Source organism: Macaca mulatta, chromosome 19 (assembly GCF_049350105.2).
Source record: "Macaca mulatta isolate MMU2019108-1 chromosome 19, T2T-MMU8v2.0, whole genome shotgun sequence".
Classification (NCBI taxonomy): Eukaryota; Metazoa; Chordata; class Mammalia; order Primates; family Cercopithecidae; genus Macaca; species Macaca mulatta.
Genome location: NC_133424.1, coordinates 50,165,023 through 50,176,587, shown reverse-complemented (window position 1 = coordinate 50,176,587; position 11,565 = coordinate 50,165,023). Strand labels below are relative to the sequence as shown.

General features: G+C 46.7%; 2 long non-coding RNA genes across 2 annotated transcripts; one reads left to right on the top strand and one right to left on the bottom strand.

The window, feature by feature from the left end:
* Nucleotides 1-6,956: 6,956 nt before the first annotated feature.
* Nucleotides 6,957-9,834, top strand: LOC144337495 (uncharacterized). Its single transcript, XR_013410680.1, has 2 exons — nt 6,957-7,895; nt 9,751-9,834. It is a non-coding gene; the product is annotated as an uncharacterized LOC144337495 (long non-coding RNA).
* Nucleotides 7,275-9,928, bottom strand: LOC144337496 (uncharacterized). Its single transcript, XR_013410681.1, has 2 exons — nt 9,775-9,928; nt 7,275-7,944 (listed from the first exon to the last, which is right to left on the bottom strand). It is a non-coding gene; the product is annotated as an uncharacterized LOC144337496 (long non-coding RNA).
* Nucleotides 9,929-11,565: the final 1,637 nt, after the last annotated feature.

Genomic DNA, 11,565 nt, shown 5'->3' with positions numbered 1-11,565 from the left:
AAGATCTGGGGGGCCCGAATTTCCAGTCGTTTCCCCTCCCTGAACGCAGATACAATGACCCGCCACTACTGGGCTTTGTAAATTCAGAGCATATAGGCTTCTACTGATGGTGGACACCAATTTCAGAAATTGGCACTAGGAGTGTGGGAAAATCAAAATGAGCCCTTTGACTGTTTGAGTTTTTTTTTTTTCTTCCCACTCCCAGAGTCTCCATTACAGCCTAAAATATAACGAAAGTAGCTCTCATAGCCAAACTTGAATACCTGCCACTCCTGTGGCCCCCAATTATAACCTCCCCTTATTCTTAGTTCTTCCAGAATGGGAGGTTCCTAAGCTTTTTTGTCCTAAAGATGCCTATGGCAAGCTGGTCAAGCCCTTCTCAGAATCATATTGTTACATGTATAAAATAAATACACAGAAATACAAAGGAAACCAGTGTTATTGTGATATAAGGTGTAGGGGTGTGTGTGTGTGTGTGTGTGTGTGTGTGTGTGTGTGGTTTTTGTTTTGAGACAGAGTCTCGCTCAGTTGCCCAGGCTGGAGTGCAGTGACACGATCTCGGCTCACTATAACCTCTGCCTCCCGGGTTCAAGCGATTTTCCAGCCTCGGCCTTCCAAGTAGCTGGGACTACAGGCATGAAACACCGTGCCTGGCTGAAAACGACAAGTTTTAAAAACACACGAATATACATGCATATATTTCTATTAGCCATCAGAGTGATGACATTATCACAGGTCAGGTAGTCACTGGAGAATGAAAAGGACAAACATCTTAGTATAATTATGAAAATACTTTTGACCTCACTAACCCCCTGAGAAAGGTCTTGGGGACCCACAGGTGTCCCCAGACCCATTTTGAGAACTGCTAGATTAAAGCGTAGTAAAAGGAGAGGTAAAAAAAATTTCCCCTATCCTTCACATAGCTCCTGAATTCCCAACCACCAGCCCAGGTGAAAAAAACCCACTGGAATTGCCTCTGGTTGGACCCTGACTGGCAGATGAGGGCTTATAGCTCAGGTATAAGCTTGTGGTGGGGAACGGAGCATTGACTCTGGGGCTAGATGGCCTGCTTATAAATGGATCTTCAGCATTGACTAACTTAGACAAGTGATTTAACCGCAAGGTGCCTCAGTTTCCCCATCTGTGAAATGGGAACAATAGTAGCGCCTTATAGGGTTGTTGCAAGGATTAAATAATAAACCCCTTAGAACAGTGCCTAGCACAGAGCAAGTGCCCCCATACAATCTTCTAATTATCATTATCATAATTATCATTATAATAATTAGAAGATTATTATCAATAATCTTCTAATTATTACCAAGACATCTAGTCTGCCCAGTTAGTAAGACAGAGTTTTAATAAGCCTAGTTTTCTAAGTCACTTTACTCTGTCCCCCAGGCTGTAGTGCAGTGGCGCGATCTCGGCTCACAACAACCTCTGCCTCCCAAGCTCAAGTGATTCTTATGCCTCAGCCTCCTGCGTAGCTGGGATTATAGGTGTGTGCCATCACGCCCGGCTAATTTTTGTTTTTTCTTTTTTTAATTTTTAATTTTTATTTTTTATTTTTTTTTGGAGACAGAGTCTCACGCTGTCGCCCAGGCTGGAGTGCAGTGGCGCAATCTCAGCTCGCTGCAAGCTCCTCCTCCCAGGTTGTTGCCATTCTCCTGCCTCAGCCTCCTGTGTAGCTGGGACTACAGGTGCCCGCCACCACGCCTGGCTAATTTTTTGTATTTTTAGTAGAGACAGGGTTTCACCGTGTTAGGCAGGATGGTCTCGATCTCCTGACCTCGTGATCTGCCCAGAGATGGGTTTTCATCGTGTTAGGCAGGGTGGTCTCGATCTCCTGACCTCATGATCTGCCCGCCTCGGCCTCCCAAAGTGCTGGGATTACAGGCGTGAGCCACTGCACCCGGCCTTGTATTTTTAGTAGAGATGGAGTTTCGCTGTGTTGGCCAGGCTGGTCTTGAACTCCTGGACTCAAGTGATCTCCACATCTCGGCCTCCCAAAGTGCTGGGATTACAAGTGTTAGCCGCCGTGCCCCGTCAGTTTAAACCTTTTAAATTGTGAAATGTGATATACATGCAGAAAAGTACATGAGATATAAATGTCCCACTGAATCAATAGGACAAAGTGAACACACCTATGTAACCACCAATCAGGTGGAAGAAAAATAATCTTACCGGCTTCCCCCAAGCCCCCTCCTGCTTCCTCTCCAGCATAGCCTTCTTCCTTCCCGGGAAGGAATCCACTTAACTTTTACCTGACTTTAGTTTCCCCACCTGAGTATGCCTCCCTATATACAGTGGTTTCATTTTGCCTATTTTTGCACATGGCGTAACTAGAAATATACAGGATTAACTCTTTCACTCAACTTTATGATAGGGAAATTTATCTGAGTTGGGCGTATAATTGCAACCCATTTTCATTCTCATTGCCAAGTAGCCTCCATTGTGTGAATGCACCCCAATTTATGTATCAATGGTGGAGTTTTGTTTTTGTTTTTGTTTTTTGAGACGGCGTTTCATTCTTGTTGCCCAGGCTGGAGCGCAATGGGGTGATCTCGGCTTACTGCAACCTCTGCCTCCCAGGTTAAAGCGATTCTCCTGCCTCAGCCTCCTGAGTAGCTGAGATTACAGGCATGCGCCACCACACCCAGCTAATTTTGTATTTTTAGTAGAGACAGGGTTTCACCATGTTGACCAGGCTGGTTTCGAACTCTCGATCTCAGGTGATCCGCCTGCCTTGGCCTCCCAAAGTGCTGAGATTACAGTTGTGAGCCACCGCGCCCAGCCTTCAGTGATTTATTTATCAATTTGTTTATCAGTTGGTTTATCTATCAAAACCAATTGTCAATGGAAATTTGAGTTACTTCCTTTTTTTTTTTTTTTTGGCTTTTGCAAATAGTGCTGCGATCAACATTCTAGTACATATTTTGTTAAACATATATATACATTTCTCTTGGATGTAAACCAGGAGTATAAGATGGCTGGATCATAAGGTGTCTATATATTTATGTTTGGTAGATACAGCCAAAGAGGTTTCCAAAGTGATCATAATAATTTCTTCTCCTCTCACCAGCCACGTTAGAACATTTCCATTGTTCCACATCGCTGCCAACACCTAAAACCAATAAAGCATTGTCAAGTGCTTTATTTTTAGTCATTCTTGTGGGTGTGTAGTGGTAACTCATTGTAGTTTTAATTTGCATTTGTCTGCTGAGTAATGAAATTGAACATCTCTTCATTTGCATATCGGTCTTTTGGATATCCTTTTTGTGATGTGCTTGTTCAAGTGTCTTGTCCGGTTTTCTATTGGGTTGTCCATTTTTATTGGTTTATTTACTTTTATTTTATTTTTTTAGAGATAGGGTCTTGCTCTGTCACCTAGGCTATAGTGCAGTGGCATCATCATAGCTTACTGCAGCCTCTACCTCCCTGGCTCAAGCAGTCCTCTCACCTCAGCCTCCCAGTAGCTGGGACCACAGGCATGCACCACCACCATGCCTGGCTAATTTTGTTTATTTCTATTTCTATTTTTATTTATTTATTTATTTGAGACAGAGTCTCACTCTGTTGCCCAGGCTGGAGTGCGATGGCATAATCTCGGCTCACTGCAACCTCTGCCTCCCGGGTTCAGGCGATTCTCCTGCCTCAGCCTCCTGAGTAGCTGGGATTACAGGCACCCGCCACCACACCTGGCTAATTTTTGTATTTTTAGTAGCAACGGGGTTTCACCATGTTGGCCAGGCTGGTCTCGAACCCCTGACCTCAGGTGATCCACCTGCCTCGACCTCCCAAAGTGCTGGGATTACAGGTGCGTGCACCACGCCCAGCTAATTTTGTTAATTTTTTTGTAGGGACCAGGTCTTGCCATATTCCCCAGGCTGATCTTGAACTCCTGGACTCAAGCGATCCTCCCGCTTTGACCTCCCAAACTGTTGGCATTACAGGTGTGAGCCACCGCACCTGGCCTCTTCTGTTACTTTCCAACAGCTTTCTCATTGGAGTTACCCTAGGTTGTCAATCTATCTGGAACTGATTTTTGTGTACGGTGTAAGTTAGGGTTTTAAATTTTATCAAAGTAATGCACCTAGCTAATAAAATAAAAATAAATGAGTCTACTTCCTTAAGGAGACTTCTTTTTAAAAAACTGTTTCTCCATTATGAAAATAGTAACATCATTGGAGACAGCTCACGCCTGTAATCCCAGCACTTTGGGAGGCCGCGGTGGGCAGATCACGAGGCCAGGAGTTTGAGACCAGCCTGGCCAACATGGTGAAACCCCATCTCTACTAAAAATACAAAAATTAGCTAGGCATGGTGGTGAGCGCCTTTAATCCTAGCTACTCGGGAGGCTGAGGCAGGAGGATCGCTTGAACCCGAGAGGCGGAGGTTGCGGTGAGCTGAGTTCACACCATTGCACTCCAGCGTGGATTTTAGCTGGGTGCGGTGGCACACACCTGCAGAGCCAGACTCTGTCTCAAAAAAAAAAACTACTAAAAATGAAAATATTCGCATCTCATTACTGAAAACTTAAAAAGAGCCACGGAGGTTTCATGGCTCAAGGAACTAACCACCTTGGGTTTCGTTCTTGTTTTTGGAGACAGGGTCTCACTTTGTCACCCAGGCTGGAGTGCATTGGTGCAATCATGCAATCACAGCTCCCTGTGACCTCAAACTCCTGGCCTCAAGCAATCCTCCCACCTCAGCCTCCCAAAATGCTGGGATTATAGGCGTGAATCACTGCACGTAACCACAAACCTGGGTTTGAATTCTGGTTCTGCCACCTTGTGACTGGGTAACCTTGGGTGAATGTCTACTCTTGTGTTAGCCTCAGTGACCTAATATCTAAAACTGATATACAGCGCCTACTTTGCAAGTGCTTGGAAAGATACAGCAAGTAAAACATGTAACACGGGGTGGGGCTGATCAAGAAAGAGCTCCATAGATGATAGCCACAATTATTTACAAAAGATTTCATTCAATCACTCAGTGGCCATTGAGAATGCTTGGAGCATTTTTTCTTATACACAGGAATTGGGTTGAATCACAGTCATACCACAGTCTGACGTTATTTTTACTGGACTGTTCTAAACATTCTTTGATACTGGCTCATAATATTCCATTGTGTGGTTTACTTTACCCAATCTGAGAGACTGCATCCATGGAGAAAAGCCAGAGCTTTGGAGACAGACAGCTTGCGTTTAAACCCAGCTCCGACATGGAGCAGCTGTGAGCCATTTGCCTCTCTGTGCCTCAATTTCTCCATCTGCAAAATGGGGATAATAAACCATGCTGTATATTTGACGTATTTTAGAGAGTTGTGAGAATTAGATGAGTGAATGAATGGATGTAATGAACTAAGACCTGTGGTAAAAACAGCACTTGGTGTAAACCAAGTCCTTAAAAATCTTAATAGAAATATTTCAAGGTTTTAGCTGGGTGCGGTGGCACACACCTGCAGTCTTAGCTACTTGGGAGGCTGAGGCAGGAGGGTTATGTGAGCCTTGGAGTTCAAGACCAGCCTGGGCAACATAGTGAGACCCCCATCTCTAATTTATATATGTATAGTTGTATATTTTATATATATATATGCATAAAGAATAGTAAGATGTGGGCTTTTTGGGTTTGTTTTTGTTTTTGTTTTTGTTTTTTGTTTTTTGTTTTTTTTTTGAGACGGAGTCTCGCTCTGTCGCCCAGGCTGGAGTGCAGTGGCCGGATCTCAGCTCACTGCAAGCTCTGCCTCCCAGGTTTACGCCATTCTCCTGCCGTAGCCTCCTGAGCAGCTGGGACTACAGGCGCCCACCACCTCGCCTGGCTAGTTTTTTTTTTTTTGGTATTTTTTTAGTAGAGACGGGGTTTCACTGTATTAGCCAGGATGGTCTCGATCTCCTGACCTTGTGATCCGCCCATCTTGGCCTCCCAAAGTGCTAGGATTACAGGCTTGAGCCACCATGCCCGGCCTGTTTTTTGTTTTTTGAGTCAGGATCTTGCTCTGTTCCCCAGGCTGGAGTACAGTGGTGTGATCTCCACTCACTACAACCTCTACTTCTTGGGCTCAAGCAATCCTCCCACCTCAGCCTCCCGAGTAGCTGGGACTACAGGCTCACACCGCTATGCCTGGCTAATTTTTGTACTTTTTGTAGAGACAAAGACTTGCGATGTTGCCCAGGCTGGTCTCAAACTCCTAGGCTCAAGGAATCCTCCCACCTTGGCCTCCCAAAGTGCTGGGATTACAGGCGAGAACCACTGTGCCCGGCCAATAGTAAGATGTTAATGATAGAATCCAGTTGGATATATGGTGGATATATGTGTGTTCCTTGCAAAGGTCTTTCAATTTTCCCGTGCATTTGAAAATGTTCATAATAAAATTGTTGGGGAAAACGCTTGGGGACATCCACACAGTTGCTTTTGTCGACAATCACGGTGAAGCCAGAGCAGCAACTGATTCCCAAGTGATTGACACACCCTGTATGTTCATTTAATGACCCTGACAATCTTTAATGCAGACTTTAGAAATTTTACAGATGAGGACCCATTTTACAGATGAGGAAACTGAGGCTCAGCAAGGCAAAGCACCTTGTTGTGTGACCTTCAGGTCACTGACTGGGTGGGGAGCAGACAAGGTGAACTGTAGAAGGACAACTCCTTTTCAGAAGGAAGGGCGGCATGCACCTGGGGACAGGGACCTGGGCTAACAGGTCTTGGGGTCTGCCCGGGAATGATCCCCGTTATTGCAGCTTCCCTGTATGGAGTGCTTGGCTGTGTGCCAAATGCTCTGCATGAATAATCCCATTGATACTGCATGCTCCTTATTAAGCCCATTTTATAGATGGAGAAACTGAGGCTAAAGACATTGAGTAATTTACCTAAAATCACACAGCTGTTGTGTGGCAGAGAGACGCCAGGACTAGAGCCCCGGTGTGTCTGATTTCAAAGCCTGGTGTGTGATTTTTTTTTTTTTTTTTTTTTTTTTTTTTGAGACAGAGCTTCGCTCTTGTTGGCCAGGCTGGAGTTCTATGGCACAATCTCGGCTCACTGCAACCTCCGCCTCCCAGGTTCAAGCGATTCTCCTGCCTCAGCCTATGGAGTAACTGGGATTACAGGTGTGCGCCACCATGGCTGGTCAACTTTTTGTGTTTTTAGTACAGATGAGGTTTCACCGTGTTGGCCAGGCTGGTCTCAAACTCCTGACCTCAGGTGATCCACCCGCCTCAGCCTCCCAAACTACTGGGATTACAGGCGTGAGCCACCACACCTGACCGTGTGAATACTTTTAGGAGCGACTCTTCCCTGCTTAGAATATTATCCAGTGTGAAATGCTGTCAGCTCCACCTTCCAAACTATCCAGGACCTGCCCACTTTTGCAGCTCCTACCCATCCTCTCCTTCCTGGGCTGTCTCAGCAGGCCCTTCCCTGGTCTTCCTGATCCCATCCTGTCACCCTTCTCACCCCTGCAGTCTGTTCCTCACATGCAACCAGAGGGGTCCTGTGAACACCTCAGTTAGATCACGTCTCTCATCCACTCAAAGTCCTTCTGATCCTCTCACTCAGGGGAAAGCCAGAGACCTCCCCATGGCCCACGAGACCCCACGTGACCTGCCAGTCACTTCTCTTTCCTTATCCCTTACTACTTGCCCCTCACCTACACTGGTTCAGGCACGAGGCTTCTACGCTGTTTTTTGTTTTGTTTTGCTTTTTTTTTTTTTTGAAAAAAGCCCAGGCTGGAGTGCAGTGGCACAATCTGGGCTCACTGCAAGCTCCGCCTCCTGGGTTCACGCCATTCTCCTGCCTCAGCCTCCCGACTAGCTGGGACTACAGGGGCCTGCCACCACGCCCGGCTAATTTTTTGTATTTTTTAGTAGAGACAGGGTTTCACTGTGTTCACCAGGATGGTCTTGATCTCCTGACCTCGTGATCCACCCGCCTCAGCCTCCCAAAGTGCTGGGATTACAGGCGTGAGCCACCGCACCTGGCCTGTTTTGCTTTTTTGAGACAGAGTCTTGCTCTGTTGCCTAGGCTGGAGTGCAGTGGTGGGATCTCAGCTCACTGCAACCTCTGCTTCCTGGGTTCAAGCGATTCCCCTGCCTCAGCCTCCTGAGTAGCTGGGACTACAGGTGCACACCACCATGCCCGGCTAATTTTTGTATTTTTAGTAGAGGCAGGGTTTCACCATGTTGCCAAGACTGGTCTTGAACTGCTGACCTCAAGTGATCCGCCCACGCCGGCCTCCCCAAGTGCTAGGATTACAGGTGTGAGCCACTACGCTTGGCCTCTACATTGTTCTTTGAACTGTTAGTCATGTCCCCACTTCAGGGCCTTCTCATTGCCTGTTCCCTCGATCTAGAACATTCTTCCCCGGTCCCGGTACACATGTAGCCCCTTCTCTCCTACCTTCAGGCCTTACCCAGATGACACTTTCTCAGAGAGTCCTCCTCTTGACTAATACAAAATTATAATCCACCTCCACACTCTACTCCCCATCCGCCAAGCCAGGAGTCTGCAAAAGTTTTTTGGTAAAGGGCAAGATATTAAATATTTTAAGATTTGCAGGCCACATAGCCTCCATCACAGCTACTGGACTCTGTTATCACACAAAAGTACCTATAGACATTATGGAACCCAATGAGTGTGGGTGTGTTCCAGTAAAACTTTATGGAGGCCAAGCGCAGTGGCTCATGCCTGTAATCCTAGCACTTTGGTAGGCTGAGGCAGGAGGATTGCTTGAGGCCAAGAGTTCAAGACCAACATGGCCAACAGAGTAAGACCTCATCTCCAAAAACCAAACAAACTTATAGACACTGAAATTGGAAATTCATATAATTTCCTTTTCTTTTCTTTTTTGTTGAGATGGAGTTTCTTTCTTGTTGCCCAGGCTGGAATGCAATGGCGCTATCTCAGCTCACTGCAACCCTGCCTCCCGGGTTCAAGCAATTCTCCTACTTCAGCCTCCCGAGTAGCTGGGATTACAGGCGCCCACCATCACATCAGGCTAATTTTTGCATTTTTAGTAGAGACGGGGTTTCACCATGTTGGCCAAGCTGGTCTCGAACTCCTGAACTCAGGTGATCCACCCACCTCAGCCTCCCAAAGTGCTGGAATTACAGGCGTGAGCCACCACGCCTGGCCAAAATTCATATAATTTTCATATACCAGAAAATATTATTTTTATTTTGTTTTTGTTTTTCAACCATTAAAAAATGTAAAAATCAACCAGGCATGGTTGCTTATGCCTGTAATCCCAGTGCTCTGGGAAACTGAGGCAGAAGGATCACTTGAGTCTAGAAGTTTGAGACCAGCCGGGGCAATACAGCAAGACCCCATCTCTTAAAAAAATACTAAAATTAGCAGGGCGTGGTGGTGCACATATACAGTCCCAGCTACTTAGGAGGCCGAGGTGCGAGGATTATCTGAGCCCGGGAGGTTGAGGCTGTAGTGAGCCATGATCACACCACTGCACTCCAGCTTGAGTGAGAGAGGTGAGATTCTGTCTCAAAAAAAAAAATTTTTGTAAGGTTAAAACCAGGCCAGGCGTGGTGGCTCATGCCTGTAATCCCAGCACTTTGGGAGGCCAAGGCAGGTGGATCACTTGAGTTCAGGAGTTCGAGACCAGCCTGGCCAACATGGTAAAACCCTGTCTCTACTCAAAATACAAAAATTAGCTGGGCTTCGTGGTGTTTGCCTGTAATCCCAGCTATTCGGGAGGCTGAGGCAGGAGAATCGCTTGAACCTGGGAGGCGGAGGCTGCAGTGAGCTGAGATCGCACCGCTGCACTCCAGCCTGGGTGACAGGGAAAGATTTGGTCTCAAAAAAAAAAAAAAAAAAAAGTAAAAATCATTCCTAGGGTATAGGCTGTATAAAAACAAATGACAGGCTGGATTTGGCCCCCGACTGTAGTTTGCTGACCCCTGCCCTAAGCTTATCCTGGCTAATACTTGTTTTATAGCATTCATCACCTTCTAACAGACTGTAATATTTACTTGTTTATTATGTTTATCGTCTAGCATCTCCCCTGGAGCTGTCAGCCCCAGCTTCCTAGCAGCTCCAGGAAGGCAAGGATGTTGGCTGTCTGGCACATAGCAGGTGTGCGGTAAGGATTTATTAAATGATCAAATACATGGATGAATCCTAATGACTGTTGCGATCATGAACCATTCTTGCTGCCTGGCTAAGTACTGGATCCTAGAATTTGAGATTGAAAAGAGGAGGCGAGCACAGAACCATTTTCCCCTTCCTTCCTCCCTCCCTCCCACCCTTCCTCCTTTGCTTCCTTCCTTCCTTTTTTTCTTTTCTTTTTTTCCGAGTCTTACTCTGTCACCCAGGCTGGAGTGCAATGGCTCAATCTCGGCTCACTGCAACCTCTGCCTCCCGGCAGAACCATTTCCTTTCATCCCCAACTTTGAACTCCATGATTTCATCTTGACTGCGTGTGATATCACACGTCAGGGGACCTGTGAGCCACCGGAGGTGAGCAGCACGCCCAGGGCACAGCTCACCTCCCGAGAAATGCCACCCTGCTTCAGATTCCAGCAGGAAGGAAGAGTGACTCAGCCTCTCAGATGTGGAGACTTCCTGTGACAGACCCAGGACAGCCCACCCCAGGCTTCACCTCGTAATCATGGCTGTAGCCAGTTTGCTGGAGGCTCCCTGTGAACCGTGTATGATTGCATGGATTCCTCACCGCTTCACATAGTCCCATTTTCTATTACAGAAGAGGAAACTGAGGTTCAGAGGAGTGAGCTCACTTACCTGACATCACACTGCCAGTACGAAGAACAGCTGAGCCAGGTGCGGCGGCTCATGCCTGTAATCCCAGCACTTTAGGAGGCCGAGGCAGTTCGATCGCCTGAGGTCAGGAGTTCGAGACCAGCCTGGCCAACATGGTAAAACTCTGTCTCTACTAAAAATACAAAAATTACCTGGGCGTGGTGGTGGACGCCTGTGTTCCCAGCTACTCAGGAAGCTAAGGCAAGAGAATCTCTTGAGCCTAGGAGGTGGAAGTTGCAGTGAGCTGAGATTGCACCACTGCACTCCAGCCAGGCCAACACAGCAAGACTCTGTCTCAAAAAAAAATAAAAATAAAATAAAGAGTTGAGATTCATTCCCTTATGCCCTCTTGGCCTCAACCACCAGGTCCCACTGTCTCCAGTTCATCCCTCTGCCATCTCGTCCTGGATTTCAGGCCTCAAGTCCTGTGTCATCTCCCAGCATGGTTTTGTTTTGTTTTTGTCTTTTTTTCTTTTCTTTTCTTTTTTTCTTTTTTTTTTTTTTTTGAGATGGAGTTTTCCTCTTGTTGCCCAGGCTCGAGTGCAATGGCACGATCCCGGCTCACTGCAATCTCCGCCTCCTGGGTTCAAGCAATTCTCCTGCCTCAGCCTTCCGAGTAGCTGGGATTACAGGTGTGCACCATCACGCCCAGCTAATTTTGTATTTTCAGTCGAGTCGGGGTTTCTCCATGTTGGTCAGGCTGGTCTCAAAGTCCTGACCTCAGGTGATCCACCCGTCTTGGCCTCCCAAAGTGCTGGGATTACAGGCGTGAGCCACCGTGCCTGGCTATGTATTTTG